At 40.6% G+C, this 25,302-nt stretch overlaps 1 long non-coding RNA gene across 1 annotated transcript; it reads left to right on the forward strand.

Annotated features, from left to right (window-relative positions):
* Positions 1–261: 261 nt before the first annotated feature.
* Positions 262–23,848, forward strand: LOC120526751. The gene is made up of 3 exons (XR_005633156.1): positions 262–453; positions 9,992–10,133; positions 23,691–23,848. It is a non-coding gene; the product is annotated as an uncharacterized LOC120526751 (long non-coding RNA).
* The last annotated feature ends 1,454 nt before the right edge of the window (positions 23,849–25,302 follow it).

The following is a 25,302-nucleotide window of genomic DNA, read 5'->3' on the forward strand; positions in this document are numbered from 1 at the left end:
AGACTCTACTGTATATATATATATATATACATGTGCAATACTGCATTCAGAAGGCCCTCAGCTAATATAATGTGTTTTTATTATTATAGTCAACTAAACAAATTTGTAATATGGGTACAAATGACCACTAGTAGGCCTTTTTTATGTTTTTGGAGGCTTTGATGGTGGGGGTTTCCCATTTTGCTGTCGCTCCAGGGGGAGACACACAGTCTGTTGTCTGGCAGAGATTCCCTTTCTTCGAGGTGATAATAAACTTTGAAGGCGCTGGAATCCTTTCTGTTGCCAAGGTGACAGGCACTATTAAAGGATCGTGTGGCCTTTTCAAGCAAAGGATCTAAAGTGGAAGGCCCTGACTGAATTTGGCATCTTGTTCTTGGTAATGCACTGCCGCAGAACAAAAGCGATGAAGGAAGGAGAACAGAAAATTGCAAGAAAATATCTTCAAACTATAAGGTAATTGTTTAATAAGTATTTAACTGTGATGTTTTGATGCTTTCTCAATAAGGCAGAGATTTCTATTTTAAGTCTTTCAAATATGAAAAAGTGAGCTAATCACTCCATCATGGCTTTACTAATTCATCACCTATTTTGGTAGCATTAAGTGTCAGGAAAGAATGGGTTAGGATGCTAGACCATCTTGGGGTGCTCCATGTCTCCCAAGTTTACCAAACAGACCACATTTTAGCTTGAAGGGTCTGGAGCCAGTGGATGGCATCATTGTCAATTTGCAGGCTTTTATTTTTTTAGAAGTTAGACACTGGGATAAGATTTTTGAGAAGTGCATCTTTACTCCACATTATTGAGACAAAGGAAAACACTGATCTGGAGGTGGTACTTGGGGGTCCACAACGGTAACAGGTTGGAAAGGTCTGTTTACAAAGAGGAACTGCAGAAGAAGAGGCAGACTCCTGGGACACCTCTAGCAGACCCCTGACACCTACCAACTTGGCAAGACGTCATGCTGTCCTCACTCACACTGTCTATCACACTATCTATCTATCTATCTATCTATCTATCTATCTATCCCTTTCTATCTATCTATCTATCTATCTATCTATCTATCTATCTATCTATCTATCTATCTATCTATCTATCTATCTATCTATCTATCTATTATATAGTGCCTTTCATATCTATCTATCTATCTATCTATCTATCTATCTATCTATCTATCTATCTATCTATCTATTATATACTGCCTTTCATCTATCTATCTATCTATCTATCTATCTATCTATCTATCTATCTATTTTATAGTGCCTTTCATATCTATCTATCTATCTATCTATCTATCTATCTATCTATCTATCTATCTATCTATCTATCTATCTATCTATCTATATATCTATCTATCTATCTATCTATCTAGTATATAGTGCCTTTCATATCTATCTATCTATCTATCTATCTATCTATCTATCTATCTATCTATCTACTGTATATAGTGCCTTTCATATCTATCTATCTATCTATCTATCTATCTATCTATCTATCTATTATATAGTGCCTTTCATATCTATCTATCTATCTATCTATCTATCTATCTATCCTTTCTGTCTGTGGAATCTCTGTCTGTCGATTACTCTGGTCTGGGTGGGCGTGGTTGTTGGTCGCAGGTTCGCTCCGTTCGTTTGGGTATCTGTGAGTATTTCTCGTTTTCTTTTCTAACTTTCTTTACTATTAGTTTTATGTATAAAGATTTTTTTTACTGATTTGCCATTTATTTGAAAGTATATAGTTTATTGTCAGTGGTTGTTGTAATAGTCGGACGCGGCTGCGGCTCGCCGCCATGGCCGCGTCCCGAGCAAAGCCTCCAGGGCTTAACCCGCGAAATTTTGAAAATCTTTCAAGGAAAAATGGAATTAAAGTGGTTGTGGACCCGATGGTTTCTGTTGAGGCGTGTGTTATTGAGGTAGCGAAAAGAGTTGGCTGTAAGAATGTGAAGTCAGCATCCCGAATGAACAAAACTATTGTAGTTTTCTAAGCGACGAAGCTATGGTGCATACTATAGTGCAGGAAGGCCTGGTGATAAACGGCTCGCTAGTCCCGGTTCTGCCTTTATCGACTCCTGCTAAACGAGTTATTATTTCAAATGTTCCACCATTTTTGAAAAATGAGGCTTTATTAAATGAACTTCGTAGATATGGTGAAGTCATATCTGATGTGGTTATGATACCGCTTGGCTGCCGCTCACCGGATTTAAAGCATGTCGTGTCTTTCCGGAGACAGGTGTACATGATACTAAATAACTCGCGTGAGGAGCTTGATGTGGCCTTGAAATTTAAAGTAGAGGGTTACGAATATATAGTTTTTATCACTACGGAACAAATGAAATGCTTTAAGTGTGGTCAGACAGGGCACAAAGCGAGTCAGTGTAAGCGGGTGAGATGACGGAGAGCTCGGATATGCCGGGACCGTCTGGTGTGCACAGAGAGCCCGTGATAGAACTTCGGACAACGAAGAGAATGAGTCGGTGATCAGTGATTCGGAAATGGAGGATCTGAGTTACGATTCAGATGAAGCGGCTGAAGATCAGAGTGAAATTACTGTAGTTCAAAGTATCACAGCTGGCCGGGACATGAAGCAGGGGAGCTGGAAGTGTCCAGCGGAGAGCCTGCGTTAGGAAAAACCTGAGGGCTGAAATGATCACGCCGCAGCGGCTAATGCCGGGCAGATTAGTAAAAGTAATGGGAACAAGAAGGCTGAAGTCAGCCATGAAGAGGAGGAGATGGTGGCTAAGGTGATACCAGGGTCGAATATTATAAAGATGACCCTGCAGCGCTTCTCCAAAAAACACCCACCGAGAGCATTGCCGCTCTAGAGACGTGCCCAAGAGATGCGCCTTCTCAAGGGGCGGAGAAGAGCGCGCTGGCTGTGCAGGCATTGACTGAAGAAACAACGCATGAGACGGGGGCCGATGGAGAAATGCTCGTTGAAGACAGTAACGATGAACACGGTTATGTTAAGCCGGTAACCAGAAAAAGAAAAGAACAAATAACCAGTGGTGGGCGCGCCAAGAAGAGCACTAAGACTGAAAGTGCAGAGGCCGCCGCTAGTGATCAGCAGCAGACAGACGGCACTGAAATCAAAGCGAGAGAGGAAGGAGGGGAGGACGGCAATGAATCTGACCCGTCGATAAGAGTTGATCTGTCATCTCACTCGAGCTTACACGAGGCTTACAGCACAGAAAGCATTTTGCGCTTTTAGAGTTTTAGAAGGGAAGCGGGGGGTCAGTATAGTCGAACACTTTCCTGATCTCCATCAGTTTCTGAGCTCGGCGAAGCAAGTGCGGCGGCGGGCTGCTGAATTAGGTATGACCTCCAAAGAGAGAGTCCGATTAAAGAATATCATAAGCAAAGTGAAACGTTCACTAGAAGCACAATCATGATGGCAGTTTTAATGCGATTACCCGTTTCTTTGGTTAATGTAGTGTTGTTGACCGCCACCTTATTTTCTTTTAAAATGCCTGTCTATTCCTGTGCTCTTTCAATATAAACGGCTGCAGAGATCTAGTAAAAGAACGGCGCTATTTGAGCACTTAGCGCAAAAAGAATTAACGTGGTTTTCCTTCAAGAGACCCATACTGACGAGGCTAATCAGTCTGACTGGCACAGAGAGTGGCCAGGGCTGGCACATCTTAGTCATGGCTCAAATCTCAGTGCAGGAGTCGCGATCTTATTTTCTAAGAGTTTTGTACCTGACAGTGTTGTTTGTACTGAGTTAATCCAGGGGAGGCTGCTGAAGGTAGAAGCGCAGCTGGGAGAGAAGAAGTGGGTGTTCATTAACGTACGCCCCAAATGTAGGGATTGAGAGAACTCACTGCTTCTCAGTTTTAAATGATGTCCTGGGGACATGTGACAATGATGAGCTGGTGTTTGTTGGGGGCGACTTTAACTGCACAGAAAATGCGCAGCTGGACAGGAATGGGCTAGAACCGCACCGGGTCCGTCCAATCACTGAGGTCTGTGGTCACCAATAATAATCTCCTTGATATTTGGAGGGATTTTTATCCGGGGGTCCGGCAGTATACGTGGGTGAAGAGCTCAGCTGGGCTGCTGTCTATGGCTCGACTTGACAGAATTTACATCCAGAAAAATCACAGGAACCTCATAGCTAACTGCTCCATTCTTCCAACTAGTTTATCTGATCACTGTCTTGTTTCCCTTCAAATCTCTTTTCTCTCTGCTCCTTCTGTTAAATCCTACTGGCACTTTAATAATAATCTACTGAAAGACCCCCACTTCATCAACTGTTTCAAATACTTCTGGACACAATGGAGATACAAAAAGAAGACCTTCTCTTCACTGAGGCAATGGTGGGATTGCTCAAAAACTGAGATACGCGTATTGTGCCAACAATACACCGAGCACACCACCAGGGATGTGAATGCGCCATTTCTGAACTGGAGAAGGATATTGAGGAACTTCATTCAGTTTTATGTAATAACTTTGACGGCAGCATTTTTGAGTCCCTCAAAACTAAGAAACAATTATTGATGGACCTTATAGACAAGAGAGTCAACGGCGACTCGTCCGCTCGAGAATGCAGTCGCTCACCCAGATGGACGCTCCTACGCAATTTTTTAAACTGGAAAAACAATTGGCAAAAGTAAGACCATCAACTGTTTAAAAAATGACAAAGGTCAAGACCTGCTGGAGCCTGAAGCCCTTCGATCCTGGGCACACCAATTTTACCAGCGACTGTTTTCTGCAGACATTGAAGAGGTACATTTAGAGTCGTCAGTTTTCTCCAGGACTTACCTCAGGTTCTAGATGGAGAGAAAGACTTCATGGAAACTACGATCTCTCTAGATGAGTTGACCACAGCGTTGAATGGGCTGAACATTGGGAAGTCCCCAGGAATTGACGGTTTGCCTGTTGAGTTTTTTAAAGCTTTTTGGTGTCACCTTGGCGCTGATCTGGCAGAGGTTTTCTGTGAAAGTCTGCGAGTGGGTGAACTGCCCCTTTCCTGTCGCAGGGCGGTTATCACACTACTCCCAAAGAAAGGAGACCTCACGGAGCTAAAGAACTGGCCCAGTAAGCCTGCTGTGTGCGGATTACAAAATCTTCTCCAAGGCCCTGGCTAACCGGTTAGGAAGAGTCATGGCGAGTATCGTGAACCCGAGCAGACATACTGTGTCCCCAGCAGGTGTATTCTGGACAACATCTTCCTGGTTCGGGATGTGATTGATGCTGCCAGGCTCTTTGGGTTTGATGCTGGTCTTTTATCACTGGATCAGGAGAAGGCGTTTGACAGGGTGGACCACAATTACCTTTTAGCAGTGCTGAAGGCCTTTGGCTTTGGACCTTCATTCATTAAACACATTGGACTTTTATATCACAACGCTTTTAGTGTCGTGAAACTCAATGGAACACTAACCGCCCCGTTCAAGGTCACCAGAGGGATACGTCAGGGTTGCTCTCTGTCCGGTATGCTCTTCTCGCTCTCCATCGAGCCGCTACTACAACAAATTCCATCCGCCTTCAAGGTCTGAACATCCCTCAGTGCCCGAATTTACAGCTCAAGGTGGTCGCGTATGCTGATGATTTAACCGTGTTCATCTGTCATCCTGGAGACATCACGGAGCTGAAACATTGCCTGGATGAATTTGAAAAACTGTCATCGGCAAAAATTAACTGGGACAAAAGTACCGCATTTTTAATTGGCAACTGGAGGGATGGAGACCCACCGGGCCTACCTGGTGGCCTTAAGTGGAACAGAAGAGTCTTCAGATACCTGGGGTGTTTTAGGACAAGGAGGAGTAGCTGAAGAAAACTGGGCAGACTGGGCGGAAAAAGTTCAAGCCAGACTGAAGAAATGGAAGTATCTTCAAAAGGAGATCTCCTGTCGAGGCAGGGTCCTCATTATTAATAACTTAATAGCCTCCATGTTCTGGCATAAGTTACAGTGTATAGACCCTCCAATATCGGTCATCAAGAACATCCAGGCAATACTTTTAGATTTCTTTTGGGATGGCCTGCATTGGGTAAAGCGCAGTGTCCTGTATCTGCCTGTAGAAGAGGGCGGTCAGGGACTCATTGACTTGGTGAGCAAGATGGAGGCCTTTAGGTTACAGGCATTACATCGGCTCTTATACGGCCCTGAGCACCTACCATGGAGACAGCTGGCCTTTACCTTATTTCGTGGGGTAAGGAATTTAAATTTTGCTGAACATTATTTTTTATTACATTCTGCCAACGTTGTTGGGTCTGACCTGCCGGAATTTTATAAATCTGCACTTCAGGTTTGGCACAGAAAGTTCAGAAGGACCAGGCTAAATCTGGAAAGTATTTTTTGGTTCTTGGAAGAACCTTTAGTCTGGAATCCTCTTTTAGATTGTTCGTTATTATTTTCTGACTCATTCGTATCAATTCTTTTAAACAAAAGAATTTTAAAAATAAGACATTTATTTAATACAAATATGAGGTGCTGGCACACCCCTGCCCACCTAGCGACAGTCCTGGGGATCAGATCAGTACGCCTGGTTGACTTTTTTCTTAGTCAAGTACAAACAGCACTGCGGAGGTCAGGAGCGAGTTCACTGTGTGACGAGTACTTCACAGGTGAGGGACACCAGAAGCAGAGATGACATCACCCACCATCATTGTAAGACCACACGTCACTGACCACACTGACAGACCTGGACACCTTCTCAGATTTGGGACTCTGGTCGAGAAAGACTTTGAACTGTTTAACAAAAAAGAACTTTATAAACTGTGTGTCAAAGTGACATTTTATAACCAACTGAAAGGGTTGCCAGATACTTTGTGGAGGAAAGAACTGCAGGTCTCAGAGAACATAACACCTTCATGGAGAGCTTTTATAAACTCCCGTTACAGAAAAGACTTGGGGATCTGCAGTGGAGGATAATGCACTCGGCCTTGGCCACAAACTCATTTCTGAATATAATTAACGCTTCAGAGACTGACCAGTGCCCGTTCTGTGACACAAGGGAGACCATCTTTCATATGTTCATTCACTGTGAACGGCTGAGGCCTTTGTTTATTTTCTTGGATTTAATTCTTAGTGGTTTTGGTTTTGGTCTCTCAAAAATTAACTTTATCTTTGGTATTAACTATAATCAAAAAAATAGGAATAAGTCTGTTCTTGGGAATTTCCTCTTAGGACAGGCCAAGTTGGCAATCCTAAAACAAGGAGGAATAAAGAGAAAACCTCATGGGGACCGGCGCTCTGCTGCTGTTCAAAGTTTTAATTAAAAGTCGACTAAAACTCGAATTCATGTACCATAAACTAACAAACAATTTAGAAATGTTCAGCGACATGTGGGGGACACGACAGGTACTGTGTGCTGTGGAGGGGCGAACTGGTGATCAACTGGGAATGAAAAGCATTGGTGGGCTTCAACAATATGCTTTAATTAATGTGGAGTAGGAGGAGTGTAAAGGGGGATCAGTGGTGGTCTTTGTATCATAGTGAACTGTCAATTTTTTATTAATGTGCGGAGTAGGAGGAGTGTAAAGAGGGGAGTAGTGGTGGTATTTGTATTAAAATGAATTGTTAATTTATTTTTATATTATTTATGTGCGGAGTAGGAGGAGTGTAAAGGGGGAGTAGTGGTAGTTGTCTGATATTTACTTTTTTTATCTTGAATATTGGGGCTGTTTATCTTATGACTGTGTATATTGTTAATGTTCATAATAAAGGTCATTTTAAAATTATCTATCTATCTATCTATCTATCTATCTATCTATCTATCTATCTATCTATCTATCTACTATATAGTGCCTTTCATATCTATCTATCTATCTATCTATCTATCTGTGACATATGGGAATCCAGAGGTAAACATTTTGTTGAGAAATGGATAGCTGAGGGTCCTGTGTATTTTTTTCACTTTTATGCAGTGTCTTTCTAATTAGGCCCTTAGTTATCTCCCTCTCAGTTAAGGCTTAGTTTATTTACCACCCTTTCACAAAGCACACCTTTCAAAAGTCAATATAAAATCACTCAACACACCATAGATGGTAAAGAAATAAACTCTACAGGGTCCAGATGTGCAGGTATGACAACAGACTGGGTCAGCACCAAGAGCATGAAGATAAAATTACTGACTGAGCCAAATGAAAAAGAGGAATAGAAGTGTTTAAGTATGGACTGATACTGTGACTACTAATAGTGCTTCACAACCAGACCAGTTGGATAGGGTGAGCATTTAAATTAGGAATTCAAGCACAGCTTGTGGTCATATTATAAGTTGGGATACTGTATTTTCTTAAAGAATATGTGTCAAATCTATTTCTGAGATCAAGAAATTTCTGACACCACTAAGTACCAGGAACTAAACCAAGATCTGACACCACTAAGTACCAGGAACTAAACCAAGATCCCTGAAGTTGTGATGCAGTAGCACTAACTATTGACCACCTTGACTCCCAATTTAGAGCACACAATTAATAAAGCAATGTTCTAAAATTGGATTGTTTGTACCTTAAATCAAAATCCAAAGATCACCAACATTCTAGCCTTCTTTAACCAGAGTAAAAACATTTGGCCTAAAATTATCAGTCTGATCTTCTACCAGCAGATGGTGACATGGTGCTGCAACTGGATTTCCAGCTGACTGTCCACCTTTACGGGTATTTTAAAACACCGGCAGGACCTATTGATCATACTGTCCCATATGGCCACACTTAGTGGAGAGATCTTGATTGTAAAAGATGTAATGTTTCTGAAATCTTAGAACAGCAAGACTACAGTGCTACATAGTCCATTCACTGTTAGAAAAGACATATATTTAATTTTCATTTTGAAATAAAATGAGTACTTCAGTGTACTGCCATCCAGGTCTGATGAACCTGGGACATAACTGAGGCCGGTGATTGACATATGAATGAATAAACAGACAGACAGATAAATGACAGAAAAGCTTTATAATAGATGGATATATAGATATGAAAGGCACTATATTATAGATAGATAGATAGATAGATAGATAGATAGATAGATAGATAGATATGAAAGGCACTATATTATAGATAGATAGATAGATAGATAGATAGCACTATATAATATATAGATAGATAGAACTGAAATGCACTATATGATAGATAGATAGATAGATAGATAGATAGATAGATAGATAGATCTGAAAAACTATATAATAAACAGCATTAAAAAATTAATATTTTAAAATGTTACCAATTCAAAGAGATGCTAAAATAATAATACATTATATAATACTAATACATTTTCTTTTTGGGATGGTTAGGCTCAGTGTAATTTTCTTTTTTCTTTTTTTATTTTACAGAATTATTTTCTATTTATTTCTTTCTGTCAAAGCACAGTCTCCTCTGCGTGACAATAAACGGGTTTCATTCTCCGAGTCTGTCACAGTAAGACATGTCCTGCATGGGGCCAGCATGTTGTCCCTGTTTCTGTGTGGCTTTTCCTGCAAGTCCCCTCCCCTCTTAATCCCAAAATCCAACGTTAATTTGATTTGAGCCTCTCTTTGCCCTGCTGTGCATGAGCGTGCCCTGTGATGAACTGGCCCTCCTTAGAAAGTTCTTTCCCTCATTATGCCCGGTGTTGCAAAGACTGCCATTTGACGCTGTTGTGCTGAAATGCATAAAACGGATAGATGGCTGATGAAAGGCTTGCACACCAGATTGATTTAAACACAATTCCAATAGACAGGAAAGGGCCAAGCACCCCTCTGCCGTACTGAAGAGAAGTTCATCCAACCCTATTTTACGTGTACTTTGGTGGGCCTTGTGGTGGTGTGCGCCGTGAAAGGTGCTATATTAAAATCAAACAGTATTGATTGATTGATTGATTGATTGGCTCATCTGTCCACATTTCCTACCAGGCCCGGTTACCCATGCTGCTCCATCCTGAATCCATAATGGTATGCGACAGGGTCGTCCAGATGCTCCTGAATTCCTGCCTTTGGTTTTTCTCTCCATCTCACATTTCACAGACATGTTTTTCCATTCCTGCCCCGATGAATGCGACTTTTGTCTCATCTCCCCAGGCTGGTGAGTCCATCATCCTCTCAGGAAATAAAGAGTTCTGCAGGAGGCTGAGACCCATTAAACAGCAGGCCTCCATTCAACCAATGTGTTCAGGGCTCTCCTCGGCCACCATCATCCATGGATTTGTCTAAAGATTTTTTTGTGAGTAAGTTGTTGTAAATTTCACTTTTTTGGGTCTGTGTGATTATGTAATTTGAGAAGATGTCAAGACTTTTACAGACTTTTACCGTCATTAAGGTATCCTATAGGCTCACATTCAGATAAGCAGCATGGCCTAGTGGTTAAGGTGCCAGACCACTTCTGACATGCTTGCTAGTTCAAGGATACTCAATGCCAATGCTCGCATACTGAAAAAATGGAATTAGTGAGATATAGAAGCCATGTATTATAGAAGAGATATTCCAAAAATAACCATGAGTATGAAAAAAGTCAGCAGGAATGGTGAAAGATACAATACGCCATAAAGCTGCCATTTATACTTTCTATTAAACAGTCATTGAGGGCTGTAAGCCACTTCTGCAGCACTGGGCACCAAGTAGAAATCAACCATGAATGGTGTGCTAATCTGACACAGTGTGGAATAATGAAGATCTGTTCTGGGAGAAGAACCCAGAGTTCATGATAAAACCCCAAGTGAACTTGGGGAGAAAATGCCACTGCACACACATATGAACCTTGTGTATGAGGAAATAGTGCTAATCACCACTTTAATGTCCCACCTTTGACTTTAAAAGGGAGAAATGAAACAATCAGCCTAACATGGGGTATAGCAGGAAAATGGAAGACTAACAGAAAACTGAAAAGAAACAAGGAGAGTGAAGCAGCTGAGTGGTGAATTCAGTTCTCTAAAGCTGTCATCATGCTGGCTGGGCCTTTGGCCTTTTTCACCAAGTGTTGAAAGTGTGTTTAGTCTCAAGGTGGAAAGTACCTTAGATGGGTTGCCAGTCCACTACAGGATTTGCTCACAACGACATGGGGCCAGTTTAGAAATGTCTTCAAAGCTACCCCACTTGACATTATGACATGTGGGTGGAAAATCAGAACCCCTAGAGAAAAAAAAAATGCATGCACAGAAAGAACATTCAAATTCCACCCACGGGCTGAGATTCAAACCTACAAGAACCACTTGGCCATCCACAGCAGTTTCAGTTTTTATTTCCATTAGCTTATTCTTGCAAAGTGCATATATTTCTTGCTTTTATCCATAACAATGGAAAAGGTTGAGAGCTGGCAAAATGATCCCCAAAACTCATACAATGTGTCAAAATGTGACTGGTGTTCTGGAGTTACCTTCTCCACTGTAAGTGCTAGTTGTAGCCAGGGCCGGATTAAGACGAAATTGGGCCTGATGCTGCAGCGCAAAAAAGGCCTATTTCTTCTCAGCATTGGCGGATGTGCATTCAACACTCGCCATACATGTGCACTCAGACCGACCAAGGAGCCTTAATTGCTTGCGACGCAACCAGCCAACCTTTATTGACCATGAATAATAATAATAATAACGACGTAGTATCGTAACAACTCGAGATTAACATCAAACTATGTAACATCAACATTCAATAGCAATTGTCTGAAGAGTGCACTTAATGCAGAAAACCTAACAATACATCCATCCATCCATCCTCTTCCGCTTATCCGAGGTCGGGTCGTGGGGGCAGCAGCTTAAGCAGAGAGGTCCAGACCTCCCTCTCCCCGGCCACTTCTTCCAGCTCTTCCGGGAGAATCTCAAGGTGTTCCCAGGCCAGCCGGGAGACATAGTCCCTCCAGCGTGTCCTGGGTCTTCCCCGGGGCCTCCTCCCAGTTGGACGTGCCGGAACACCTCACCAGGGAGGCGTCCAGGAGGCATCCTGATCAGATGCCCGAGCCACCTCATCTGACTCCTCTCGATGCGGAGGAGCAGCGGCTCTACGCTGACTGAGCTCCTCACCCTATCTTTAAGGGAAAGCCCAGACACCCTGCGGAGGAAACTCATTTCAGCCGCTTGTATTCGCGATCTCGTTCTTTCGGTCACTACCCATAGCTCATGACCATAGGTGAGGGTAGGAGCGTAGATCGACTGGTAAATTGAGAGCTTTGCCTTACGGTTCAGCTCTTTTTTCACCACGACAGACCGATGCAGAGCCCGCATCACTGCGGATGCCGCACCGATCCGCCTGTCGATCTCACGCTCCATTCTTCCCTCACTCGTGAACAAGACCCCGAGATACTTGAACTCCTCCACTTGGGGCAGGATCTCTCCCCAACCTAACAATGAAATACATAAAATTTCGCAATTCTCTTATGAAACAGAGTAAGTAAAAAGAATTTGCAGATACATTGGGTCAAAGTGACTCAGTTCAGGGTCTTGAGGGTAAAAATTTGTCCACAATTTAAATTTCATAATAGACCAGAATCCTGTCGAGAATTTTAAAAATTTTAAAAATCCATGCCGGGCCCGCGGGCCAGTTTTTAGTTTTACCTTTACAGATAACCATTTAAATAGCCATCGATTTTTACTCTACAACTAACTTTCAAGGTGAACAATTTACTACGTGACACTTACCGAACAATAATAAAGTGGCAAGACTCCCCAAAATTTTGCAAAAACTGCAGCTAAATTACTAAGTTAACCGTTTAACGTAAAATTGATAGCATTAACTTGAAATTTTCGGTTAACAATAAACACAATGACGTTATAGTTACGTCACAGCACAAAGAACAATAGTAACTGTATAATAAGTAATGCTGTGTCTAGGCGTCCGAAAGTCGGGCTCCAAATTTCATTCTAAGAATGATTTTGAGGTTAATATAGCAAAGGAAAACTGTTCAGCTTCTGGAAAATTCTCGTCTGTTTTCATCTGGGCCTATTTCAGGAATGGGCCTAATGCTGCAGCATCAGTAGCACCCACTTTAATCTGGCCCTGGTTGTAGCTGAGTTGCTAGCTGTCTTCATAATTCTGCAGCTGCTTCATGGATCCAATGTTCTTAGATTGAATTAAATGTCTCTGTATGGGTTTCCTCCAATACACATATCCCTAAAATAAAGACACCCCCAGACTAAGAGGTGTCCATGAGCAGGCCCAGTGATGGAGTTTACCTCTGGATATTCCTGGATATCTCCAAATTGGCCCCACTCTGGGTGTGCTTTGGCGTATGCGTCTATGCCCTTTGACGGACTTGCATGTTGTCTAGGGCATTTTTCCTGGGTTGCATTTGGTTCTGCCCCTGTCCAACTCTAAATCGGATTTCGCAGGTTTGAGAATTTTAAATGTTTTATTATTTATAGTGTAATAATCAGTGAAGAATATTATACATGCAGATGGCATGATAGCACACTGTGTAGAGCCGGCACCCGGCAAATTCAGCATCCTGTGATTGAATTCTGTGCCTATTTGTAGTCCATTTGAAATGCTCACATGCTCCCTGTGCATTTTTCTCCATGTACTCTAGTTTTCCTTTTACATCTGAAAATATTTACTGGTTAGCAGAGCCATTTCTGCATTAATTGGTATTGGGGCACAGCCCCACCAGACCTTTCATGACATAAGTCATACGCTTCCCTCAGTAATTCAATGTATGATTGAAATGTTTGGAAGAACACTTTTTTATCCATTTTTTCCAGTTTGTTACCCTATGCTCAATATAATTATCTAGAAAAATCATACTTCTAGTTGTCTGTGAAATTGTCTTTGTGCAGGGTGCTGGAGGCCTGTTTCTGGCTGAGGTGCTGGACTAATTGGCCCTGCATTGTTCTCTATGCCCTCTGGGTTTGTATGTGTGCGCATGTGCAGCCTAAACTTTCCCAGTTTTTTGTTTGTTTGTTGGTTTGTTTTTAAATCATGTGGTTGAATTTTCCCACTCAAGCCACACCAGAAAATCGCTATGAAAAGTCTACTATTTTTTGCTACAATGGTAAATCAAAAAGTAAAGACAATTTGAAAATAACGCAGTAACCATAATGGATGGAAGTTGATGCAATACAACATAATCGTGATGGCTTATGGGAAGTTCGAGCACCAAAGGTGTAGCGCTTTGTCGTTATTCTAGTTAAAGCCAATGTGAAATTAATATGGACACTCTGCTGCGGGACTGCACCATTGCTGTTGTGAGATTTCTGTGGGCGGAGGGGATGAAGCTTTTATCATTTGCAGTTACCGCATCATTTTCAAATTACCTTTACTTTTTGATTTACCTCCTACATACTGTCAAGCTAACCACTGTAATTTGAAAGAACAAAAAAAAAAAATAAATGAAAATCAATGTTAATATCAGGACTGCATCCGTCACAAGTCATTACGCTGCATCTCGATTTTCTTCCACTGTTGAGTATGACTTCAGTAAATTTGTAAAAAGCTACAGAGGAAGTCTATGTGTGGTCCTTCCACTCCACTTGGTTTTAATTTAACCGTAAATATTAAGATCTCCTGCATGAGCAAGTCTGCCCTGCAATGGACTGACCCCTCGTCCAGCACTGGTTCATAGTCAGCCATGACCCTGAATTGCATTAAACAGAAGTGCGAATGTTGGGTTGTTTTGAGTTATATTATGAGAGATTTCCAAATCAAATCCTGGAAAGTTTCCTATTTTTTCATCAGGACTTCTTCCCTGTTTTAAGATCTTTCAAAATATGTGTGAGATTTTGTAAAATACCAAAGAAATTATTTTGAGATATTTTGAAATGCATTTGAAATATTTCCCATCACTAACTGTGCAATCAGTTACTTAGAAATATCAAATCATATTCATCCTTCAAATGTAAACTTAAAACACATCTGTTTAAAATGGCTTTTTCTTTATGATTACAGTGGTTTTGTTTGGTTTTAATTTTTATATTTTCTGATGTTTTTAGTTGTTTATAATTATGTCTTTTATTTATTTATTTATTGTTTGTTCAGCATCCTTGAGTTCTCAGAATGGCGCCTTGTATAAATAAAATGTATGATTATTAGGTGGACATCATAAATTAAACACTTACTGTGTTCATGCATATGCTGAAGAAAGCCTCAAAAAGCTGGATAAAAGTCTCCCAGTTTGCTGTGTTTGTCTTCAAATAATCTCCCTGCCTGACCCCTTCTGCATTAATAGGTGTGGCTTGCATTTCTGGGAAGGCCATTAAATGTGAACCTTGTTTAAGAACTTTGGCTGGCAGAGCTGTTTGCTATGCCTGTGTCTTATCCAGTGGCCACTTTCAGTCAGAATTCACCATATCGTAACAGTCATCCCATCATAATGAGTGGTCCCGATAGTGGTGTCATCTCTTCACAGTCACATCTACAGCAAAGTTTAATGGCCACTTCCCAGGTTTACTCAGATTATCCATTGCACTGTAGACTTTTTTTCCTGCACTGTCTTCTGTCCTGAGCATCCTTTAGTGTGAGATCTGAACCTTTCTTATCATCTGCATCTTGTCCATTTTCATCTCCCTTGGCCACATCTCCTCCATCTCCATTGCTGCACCTCTTCAGGCCTTTGGCTCAGTACAATACCTATTACTTCCATACAAGATCTTTCTCTTAACTCTGAGTTCATCATCCTCTTGCTCTGTGACACTTCCACCTGATTCTTCCCATCTCTGTTCTTTCCAGCTAATGTTCCACTTGCATCAGCCATATCTAACTTGCAAACATCATACTACTACTCAAATAGCTTTTATAAAGACTCTCTTTAGAAGTCAGAATAGAAAACACAATGTCTTCCACCTATCTCTCGTCACTGCAATCACTGCTGTGTCTACATGTTATAGGTGCCAAGGTTCATGGACTGGCATACCGGCCAGGTTAGTTGATGGTGCCTTTCCTGGTCAGAAGCCCATAGCAGACATTGTCTATCTGGAACTATTCCTCCCCCAATAAAATAAATGGAAGTGCTCCTCTGGCATGGCTCCAGTATGGACACTCATAGAGATCCATGGGATTTGTAGTTGTCAGGGATAATACTGTTGGGGTCCTTGGGTACAGTCAGAGGGAGCAGCAGGGAAAAGAACTCCATGTTTTGTGGGGCTTCCATTTGACCTGGAAGTGCTTCCAGTGCCATTTAGTGCTATGGCACCGGAAGTACTTCTGAGTCCAACATAAAAGAAGCCACTTGACCTCATCCAGGTGAGTAAGAGTCAGGCGGCAGAAGTTCACACTCACCTGCAGGAGTGGAAGGAGGGAAAGGAAGAGTATATTATCTGTGACTGTAAAGATGGATCTTGTTTATTTGTAAAGGTACTGTGTTTAATAAGCAATAATTTGAACCTGGGACTCGGTTGGGTGTGTTGGTATTTGGAGTTTGGGGCTTGGTGTTTACAATGTTCATGTACATTCAACCTGTCAACTAAGTAGCAGAACCTCCCTACTTCCAGAAAAACAACTCCAGTGCCAATATCTCCGTTTACACTCATGACATCATCTTCGTCATGCTGAACCCCTTTATACACTTTCTACAAACAAATGTGTCCTGAGCCTACAACACCTTTACATCTTTTAAGCACACACTTCCAACAACCCATGTCTTGATCTGAGGTTCTTCTAAAAATTTTACCACACAAGCCACATAGCCATACACCCAGCTCTTCCACACCTTCTGTTCCTTCACCTCAAACTGTCTTGAACTTCTTGAACTTTCCTCCTTTGATCCTTTAGGCTTTTTGCTTCTATACCAGCTTTCCATTTCAGCATCTTGTTCAATTCAGCTTCATGTTTTAATTGCTACAAGATTATGTTCATGCCAGAACATCCATGGCTATCTTTTGTGCACTTTTCTGGTTACCACCTCCATCAATATTAAGAAAGAATGTAGAGTGCAGCCCCAAAACTTCCTCTGTCCCCATTTGTGTTACTAACTACCGTTTCCTTGTTCCTCAAGCATTCCCCACACACACTGTCCATTCATCTATGTCTAACTTTGTCAATGCCCACCTCACCACCACATGTTTCAACCTGTCATATCTTCACTCAAGTGTATAAAGAAAAAATAAAACTGTACAAAAAAGTAAAACACTACAGTAGAACATGATGTTGGTCATTCAGGGAAGATGGAAAAAGGGAAAATAAAACCCAAGCAAAAGCTTTGATTTACAGAATCCCCCAAGGGCCACTGGAGAGCAAAAATACAAGGTTCAATTCAGTCTCTGTGTGGACCTTCTCCCAGTGTCTCATTTTTCTGTTCATCCCAAAGTCATGGCTACTGGGTAAGATAACAGTTTTAAATTGTTTTTTAACTGTGCATCAGGGTCACTTGCTATGGGCTTATGTCGTGACCAGTCTTCAGCTCCCAATCAACCCAAAATTGGGAAAAGAGAATCAGGAAATTGGACAGACAGATTAACTTCAGGACTTCTATGTTTACTTCAGCAGTTAATGTTGCCTGTAAGGATGAGAAGCCCAATGAACACAGGAACAATGCAAATTAAATTCCAGTTATTTATACTATATGGCCAAAGGTTTGTGGATACATGACCATCACAGCTATAGGACTTGTTGAACATCCCATTTCAGATCCATGGAAATTTTCCACTCTTCTAGAAAGGCTTTCCAGTGTATGTGGGGATTTGTGCTCATTCATCCTATACAGCATTTGGATGAGAAATTGGATGAGAAGACCTGACTCACAATCAGTGTTCCTATTCATCCCAAAGGTGTTCAGTAGGATTGAGACCAGGGCTCAGTGTTAACCATTCGAGTTCCTCCATGTCTTTATGGATCTGGCTTTGTGAACAGGAGCACAATCATGCTGCATTAGATTTCTTGGTATGCTGTAGCAGTAACAGTACCCTTCAGAAGCACCAAGGGACCGAGCCCATACTTTGAAAAACATCCCCAGGCCATTTTCCCTCTTTCAACAAACTTTACAGTAGGCACACTTACTCATATGAGATCAGGATAAAGCATATGAAAGCGATGAATATAGTCAAGGGGAGAACCGTCAAGCTCGACAAAGAATTAAATCTTGGAGATGGCATTGTAATGCTATGCAGCAGCGCTACCACTGCAGCAAGGAGACTGGGGTTCACATCATGGTTGTTTCATATGTGGAGTTTGCATGTTCTCAACCCGTCCACTTGAATTTCCCCTCATAGTCCAAAGATTGGGGTTCTGAAGGTACCCATCAAATCTAGATTGGTCCATCAGACTGCTAGTGTGATTCATCACTCCAGAGAACACGTTTCCACTGCTCCAGAGTTGAATGGATGTGTGCTTTACACCTCTCCAGCCAACACTTGAAATTATGTGTAGTGATCTCAGGTTTGTATATGGCTGGTTAGCCATGGAAAACAATTTTATGAAACTGCTGACATACAGTAGTTTGCTGATGTTGTTTCCAGAGACCAAAGTGTGGGTGTATGTTTATCTATCTATCTATGTTCTGTACAATTATAGGCAAACATCTTGGGTACCCTACATTTTTTATATTAATACTTCTCTTAAATATTACATTTTTGTCTTCCCCATTAGTATGTCAGTAAACAAGAGTAAATTTCAGATTTCTAAATATTCATTTTGCAAACAAATGAAATGTTACAGAAAAATGTTGCATATCGTTAAAGAAAGTAACAGATTAGGTAACAGACGTCTTCAAGGTTGATTGGCGGAAAGTGAATGACTGTCCTGGAATAGCAGAAGCCTAACGATAGCAGATTGACCCAAAGACATCCATGTTAGGTAATCCATTGGCTAGCTAATGTTTTAAGGTTAAAGGCAGCATGGAGGCACAGTGGCTAGCGCTGATAATTCACAACTCCAGGGTCCTGTTCACTGTCTGTGTGGAGTTTTTATATTTCACTGAAGACACATGAGCTCCCTCTGGGCAACAGCAATGATAAATAGGAGATTAAATAATGTAATATTAACAAGTTAAGGGTGACATGGTTGCATTGTCTCTTCTCAGATTGGGATGTCCTTGTGGATTTTTCCTTCTCTACTTGTGCAGGTTAGGATCTTCATTAGCAACTCCATATTGACCAGGTGTGAGTTAATGTGACCATGTATAATCCCTCCTATGGAGTGTAGTTTCTGCCTTGCCCCAGAAGCAGATGATACAGGAAAAAAGCTTCTTCAGCCAAGTTGTGGTAAAAGACAGTTTACAAATTGATAGATTTGTAATATGACATGTGAATTTGGTTAGGAGAGAGTGTGGATGTGTGGCTGTCTATGGTTGGCTCCTGCTTTGTGCTAAGATACGTTTAGGCCCTCTCATTTACAAAGCCAACATTTCTTCTCTTCTAATTGCATATTTATCATCTTATACATTCCTTCTTTCTATTTATTTTCTGTTTAGTTCCATTAAAGGTTGATTGGTTAACTAAGTTAACATTAATTCATTAAGAGTAGCACAATGAATAGCATCTGAGTCCAGTTCCTGACCCAATCACCTTCCTTTTTCAACATTTTTTATCCCACATCTTAAAAGATATTTGTGTTACTGAAGTTTAGTTAGTCAATGAACATTCATAAGCTGCAGTGGGCTGGCGCCCTGCCCAGGATTTGTTCAGAATAGACTCACCAAAAGTCAGTCAGGTCACAATTGCTACCTGCAGGCTGCGGCCCCAACGGGCCTAAAAGTGGGGAAGTGGTTTGAAAAGATAAAAATACAGCATTGAAAAAGGCCCACACATTTACCAGGAATACTCCACCCAAACAAGATATGTTTTTATAAGTCACTTACCCCATGGAATTTGTAGTGATGGTCAAGAAAAAAAATTTATCTCACGCTTTCATGCAGAACAGAAAAAAGGATTATGATATAAAAATAATACAATGGTAAACAGTGCTGTGCAACAGAAAACAAAGTGAAAATCATCTACAGTATAACAAAAAGAAAAAAGACTCATGTTACTCATGCTGACCCTGTAGTTAGGATATAGCGGATTGGAAAATGACTGACTGACTGACATTCATAGGCCAATTAACCTTTTTAACATACACTACATTTTTGACTTTAATATTGCATCCATCTGTCCATCTTTTCATTCAGTCTTGCTGAAAAATAGGAGGAGATGGAGCCTACACCCACCAATGCCAGTGGCAGGGCAGGGCCCAACTGTAGACCGGATCCTTTACATCTATAGATGTACATGAAAAGTGTGTAAGTCCACTGTGTACATTTATAGATAGATAGATAGATAGATAGATAGATAGATAGATAGATAGATAGATAGGGACTATATAATAGATAGATAGATAGATAGATAGATGTGAAAGGGACTATATAATAGATAGATAGATAGATAGATAGATAGATAGATAGATAGATAGATGAAAGGCACTATATAATAGATAGATAGATAGATAGATAGATAGATAGATAGATAGATATGAAAGGCACTATATAGATAGATAGATAGATAGATAGATAGATAGATAGATAGATAGATAGATTGAAAGGGACTATATGAGAGATAGATAGATATGAAAGGCACTATATTAGATAGATAGATAGATAGATAGATATGAAAGGCACTATATACAGTAGATAGATAGATAGATAGATAGATAGATAGATAGATAGATAGATAGATAGATAGATAGATAGATAGATAGAGCTTTATTTGTCCACAGAGAGAAATGTGGCAAAGTATGTGCAGTAAATAACACCCTCCCTCCATCCTTCATTCTCTCTGCTTTCCTTCCATGTTTCTACTGAGTCTTCCTTCTCAACTACAGGGGCTGTTCCTAATTTTTTTTTAATAAAGGTATTATAGCAGTTAAACTTTGAGCTAGGTTGTTATTTATAAATGTGCTATTTTCTCTTTTTCCCCCCCGGTAATTTTTGCCTATTTGCATTGGGTACAGCCAGCCCTCCTTTCTTCTGGGTCCAAAATAAACAACATGACCCTCACCTCTCATTCATTCAAGAAGGGAAAGAAAAAAATCCAAAAAAAAGCTTCCCTTCCTCCTGCTGCCCTCTCTCTCAAATAGCTCCTCTAATCCACTGTGTTTAGTCTAAGGTTTTCAGCTCCGGTCCCAAACAACAAAATGTCTGTGTTGTGCTTTGTGTATTCATTAAAACGCACAGATCGCGTGTATTCCTGTGGGCCTAGGGCCCTGACTGACTCTCTGGAGGGATTTTGGTTGGGGAGCTGGCTGGTATTAGGCATCAAGCCGGCATTCGGAGAGAGTGTGCTCCTTCAGGTGTGCTGTTTATTCTCCTGAAATGAGAAAAATGTGGACCATTACTGAGAAAAAATGCAGTGCAATAGAATTTTAAGCTTCAAACGCTTAGAGAAACCTGCAGAGGTTTTTGCTTCTTCTCGTCTGTCAACACAGTTCATTAGAAGGTGTGAAGAAAAAGGCAGCTGGAGTAACAAACTCGGACAAAGGCACCGACTAACACGAGATCTGCAGGCAACATTGCTCTAATATTTGCAGAGGTCCTTTACAAAAGGGTAGACTTCACTCACTCTTTCACTGAAATCTAGAAGGAATCTAGTGTCCTTAGTTTTCTGAAATTGTCTTAGAAGATTCTTGACATGCTTTTCTTTTTTCCTAAGTCATTTGAAGCACATACGGATCCTCTCGGTCTTCTCATTCACAATATGAATTGCTCGGTGTTGCTGATATTCTTGCAGTTCTGGCTCAGTCCAGTCTTCTACTTGTAAACCTGGCTGCCATGGAGCTTCAGTTCCACCTCTCGTTGAAAGTTCTGGCACAGTCCAATTTCCACCGATTCTTCTCATCCTCTCATATCTCGTTCAGATATGGCTCATGATTGAATGCCAGTTTCAACCCGCTTTTTTCTAAAGCTTAAGTCTCAATTCCCCAACCCACGTTCAGACATTCAGAGTAACAATTATTCTTAGTTTTCTACTCCCAGCTCAATGATGTTTTCTTTGATGTTTTTTAATGCTTCCAACCCTTGCTCTCTCATTCTCTTATTTAGTTTTGACTGTTTCATTTGCGGATTATCTCTGCATCTAATTCTCCATCTTGGGCTAGTTTCCTAGATATTTAAACTTACCCACTCTTTTCAACAGCTCTGCCTGCAGACTAACTTCTGAATCCTGATCATCATTACACCTCATATATTCTGTCTTCAACCCTCTGTCTTTCAAAGGCCTTCTCCATTCTTCTGTCTTCCTCTCCCCTTACTTTTTTCAGGGGCTAAACAGCTAAATGTCATCAGGAAAAAGCCGGCACTTTGACTAATTCATGAGTCCTCCGATGAGTCCTTTCATGACTCAGCTTTGTCTTCTGTTATTTTTTGCATAATTCTAAACTTCCAAAATGAATCAAATGACAGTCATGGTTCTTCTAATGCTCCAAGACCCGGATCAGTTTATTCTTCTTATACTATTAAATCTGAAATGCACAGAGCGCACACTTAAGGTTTCAGGCTTAGTTCCAGCCAGTTTAATGTTAGTTTTACCCTGCTTTAAATCTGGTCCAAGCAGAATTGTGGTTCATTTCAGCCTCCCTAGTCTGGCATATTTTGGTCTACTTTGATTCTGTTTATGATTCTGGAACTAGCATAAAGTTATGCTTCTTCTTATATTTATAGACCTGTATTCACTAAGTCTCCATTCATTCTGCTCATGTCCTGAAAGCTCATTCTAAACAGATTCCCAGTATTTGTATGTTTCCAGGCCTGGCTCATCTCCATTTCCTATAATCCTTGTCATACTTCTAAACCAGGCCATGGTTCTCATTTTGTTCCCAGCACTGACTCAGTTCTGAGCCATTTGCTTTGACTGTTCTCATAATCCTAACCCTGGAACAGGTCACCTCACTAAGAGCACCAGAACTCAGCTAGACCCACACTGTACTGGATACCTTCGTTATTACATATTAGACTACTGATTTCTTTATGGTATGTAGTCTCTACATTGGAATTGTCACTGGAGCTATGTGGCATCAATGCTAACCCATAACAAGAGATCTCCTTACTAGGTTTTTGGTTTCTCCTAGACAACAATCTGATCAGAATGAAATAAAATGCTCTTTTATCTCACGCTTCTCAGATTTTTCTCCTGAGTAAAAACACCCCAGTACCCTCAAGTGTCCACTCTTCAGTTTCAGCAGAAATCTCAGCAAAGTCACATGATGGGCTCAGATGTTCAAAATAGTATCTTGACACGTTTTTACAATCATTGCATGCTCAGTAATATTGGTTGAAATGTATGGACAGTTGTTTGTGTAAATAAAACACTTTACTAAGATTACAGAACTGAATAACACTATTAGTCGCTCTAACTTATATTGCTGTGTCCAATCAGATCATAGTCACTCTTGAAGAAAAGTCCGACAGTGTTTAAAACTTTGGACTTCAAACCTGAAGGTTGTAGGCTCAATTCCTACTACTGACACCATTGTGTAACCATAACCAAGTCACTTCATCTGCCTTTGCTCCAACTGCAAAAACAAAAGAAATGGAACTGATCTTATTTCATATGTTGTAAGTCACTTTGAATAAAGGCATTAGTCCAATAATAAGAAAAATATGAAGTCTTGAAAGAGATGAAAACAAGACTAGAAAAAGATCTCACAAAACCTCACATATTGTTCACACCAGATTCTCAATTTTGACTCAGTTGTATTCTTTTTGTCTAAAGCTATATCTTCTGAGGAATTTTTGGAGAAAGATCTATGGCAATGTTGATTCCTAAATGAAAAAAATAAGTGAAAACCTCTTTAAAGTCTCATTAACCATCAAAGATCAATTATGAGCAGTAAAGATTTCCTACGGAACCCTCTGCATGTGAGAACATTCATTTTTTTAATTTTTTCTATTTGTCCTCAGGATCCATTTTCTGTATTAACAGGGGCCCATTTCAGTAGCTTCAGAGGCAAGGCATGAATCAGATCTGGATGAACTGGCAGTCTTATGCAGACAAACTCTGGGCTACTGACTATAAAAAGCACATCTGGGGCAAGATGAGAATGAGTAAACAGTTAACAACCACGCCATGTTCCAATGAGCTGTATGGCATCAGTTCTTACCTCTGTGCATCACGTTAGAATGTTGGATTTTGCTATTGGAGACTCTTCTACTTACATTGTGAATTATTTCAATTCCTAAGTCTGGAAAATAAGCTTTGCTCTTAAAAATGTTAATAATAACAAGTTATACTTATATTAATAACTTCCATTTTCTCAACACAAGTGTACCCCTTGTCTCTAGACCAGGGGTGCCCACACTTTTTCGGCTTGCGAGGTACTTTTAAAATGACCAGGTCAAAATGATCTACCTACATTATAAATGCTATATTATGTATATATATATATATATATATATAGAGAGAGAGAGAGAGAGAGTATAGTTTATACATAAAATATATGTTGTTGTACCTTGCATAACTTTATAACCCTTATGGCACAATAACAATTCAATACTTTTATGGTCACTACAGTATTTGGATTTAATAATCGTAATGTGGGACAAGGTTGACTCACATAAATAAGAAGGGCTGAATAATGCAGTCAAGGAGGCAGCACATTTCCTCATGTTTGGGTTCTTTTCCTCTGTGAGTTCCAAAACTGTCCAAGAGCCCCAGACTTCAGCTGAATGTCGTCCTGTAGTGTCAAAATCTCATCCTCCACTGTAGAGGAGTTTTAGGTGAAACAGTGTTGCAATTTCTGATGCGGGTGAATCACCCTCAACATCTTCCCTAAATGGATGGCACTTAAATGTAGCGATTGGCTCAAGTAAAGCTGAGTCTTGAAACAGTCTGTCAAAGTCTGACAGACAATTTTCAATCTGCTCTGTGTAGCTCACACTGTCAAGTTGCACACACGCCTTCCATTGCGTCTCCAGCTCTGACGTGAGGTTTTGGATGTTCCCCAAGTCAAGGCGCTGCAGCATAAGACAGATGTTGCATTTTTCATTTCAAAGCATTAACTGCGCTATTCATATTGATCATGGTTTTGTCTTTTCCTTGCAGCTGTAAATTAAGCTCATTTAACATGTTGGTCAAATCGAAAAAAAATGCCAAGTCTAGCAGCCATTGATCATTATTAAGTTGCTTATATTCTGCATGTTTAATGACAAAGAGAAACTCCTTTATCTCCGGCCAGTGGTCTCGAAATCTCTGCAGGAATATTTCCCTAGCCATCTGTCTCAACGAAGGTCTCTTATATCATCTCTCCATCTTGGAAGGACTTCTTATGATTAATGATCGAGTGACTCACCCAGAACGATGCTTCGGTGTGTCTGCCTTTGCTTTTGAATTCAGCCGAGTGAAAAATGACGGCTGTCCGATCAACTGTGATTTTAGTTCCCTCTCCTTTCTCTTTCTCAGATCGCTTTTCAGAAGGACGTCAGTTTCGTACTTTTTATGAACAGTTCGAAAGTGCCTTTCCACATTTTCCTTCTTTGGAACAGCAATGATAGATTGACAGATCAGACAAACGCA

Source organism: Polypterus senegalus, chromosome 3, assembly GCF_016835505.1.
Source record: "Polypterus senegalus isolate Bchr_013 chromosome 3, ASM1683550v1, whole genome shotgun sequence".
In the NCBI taxonomy this organism is placed as follows: Eukaryota; Metazoa; Chordata; class Cladistia; order Polypteriformes; family Polypteridae; genus Polypterus; species Polypterus senegalus.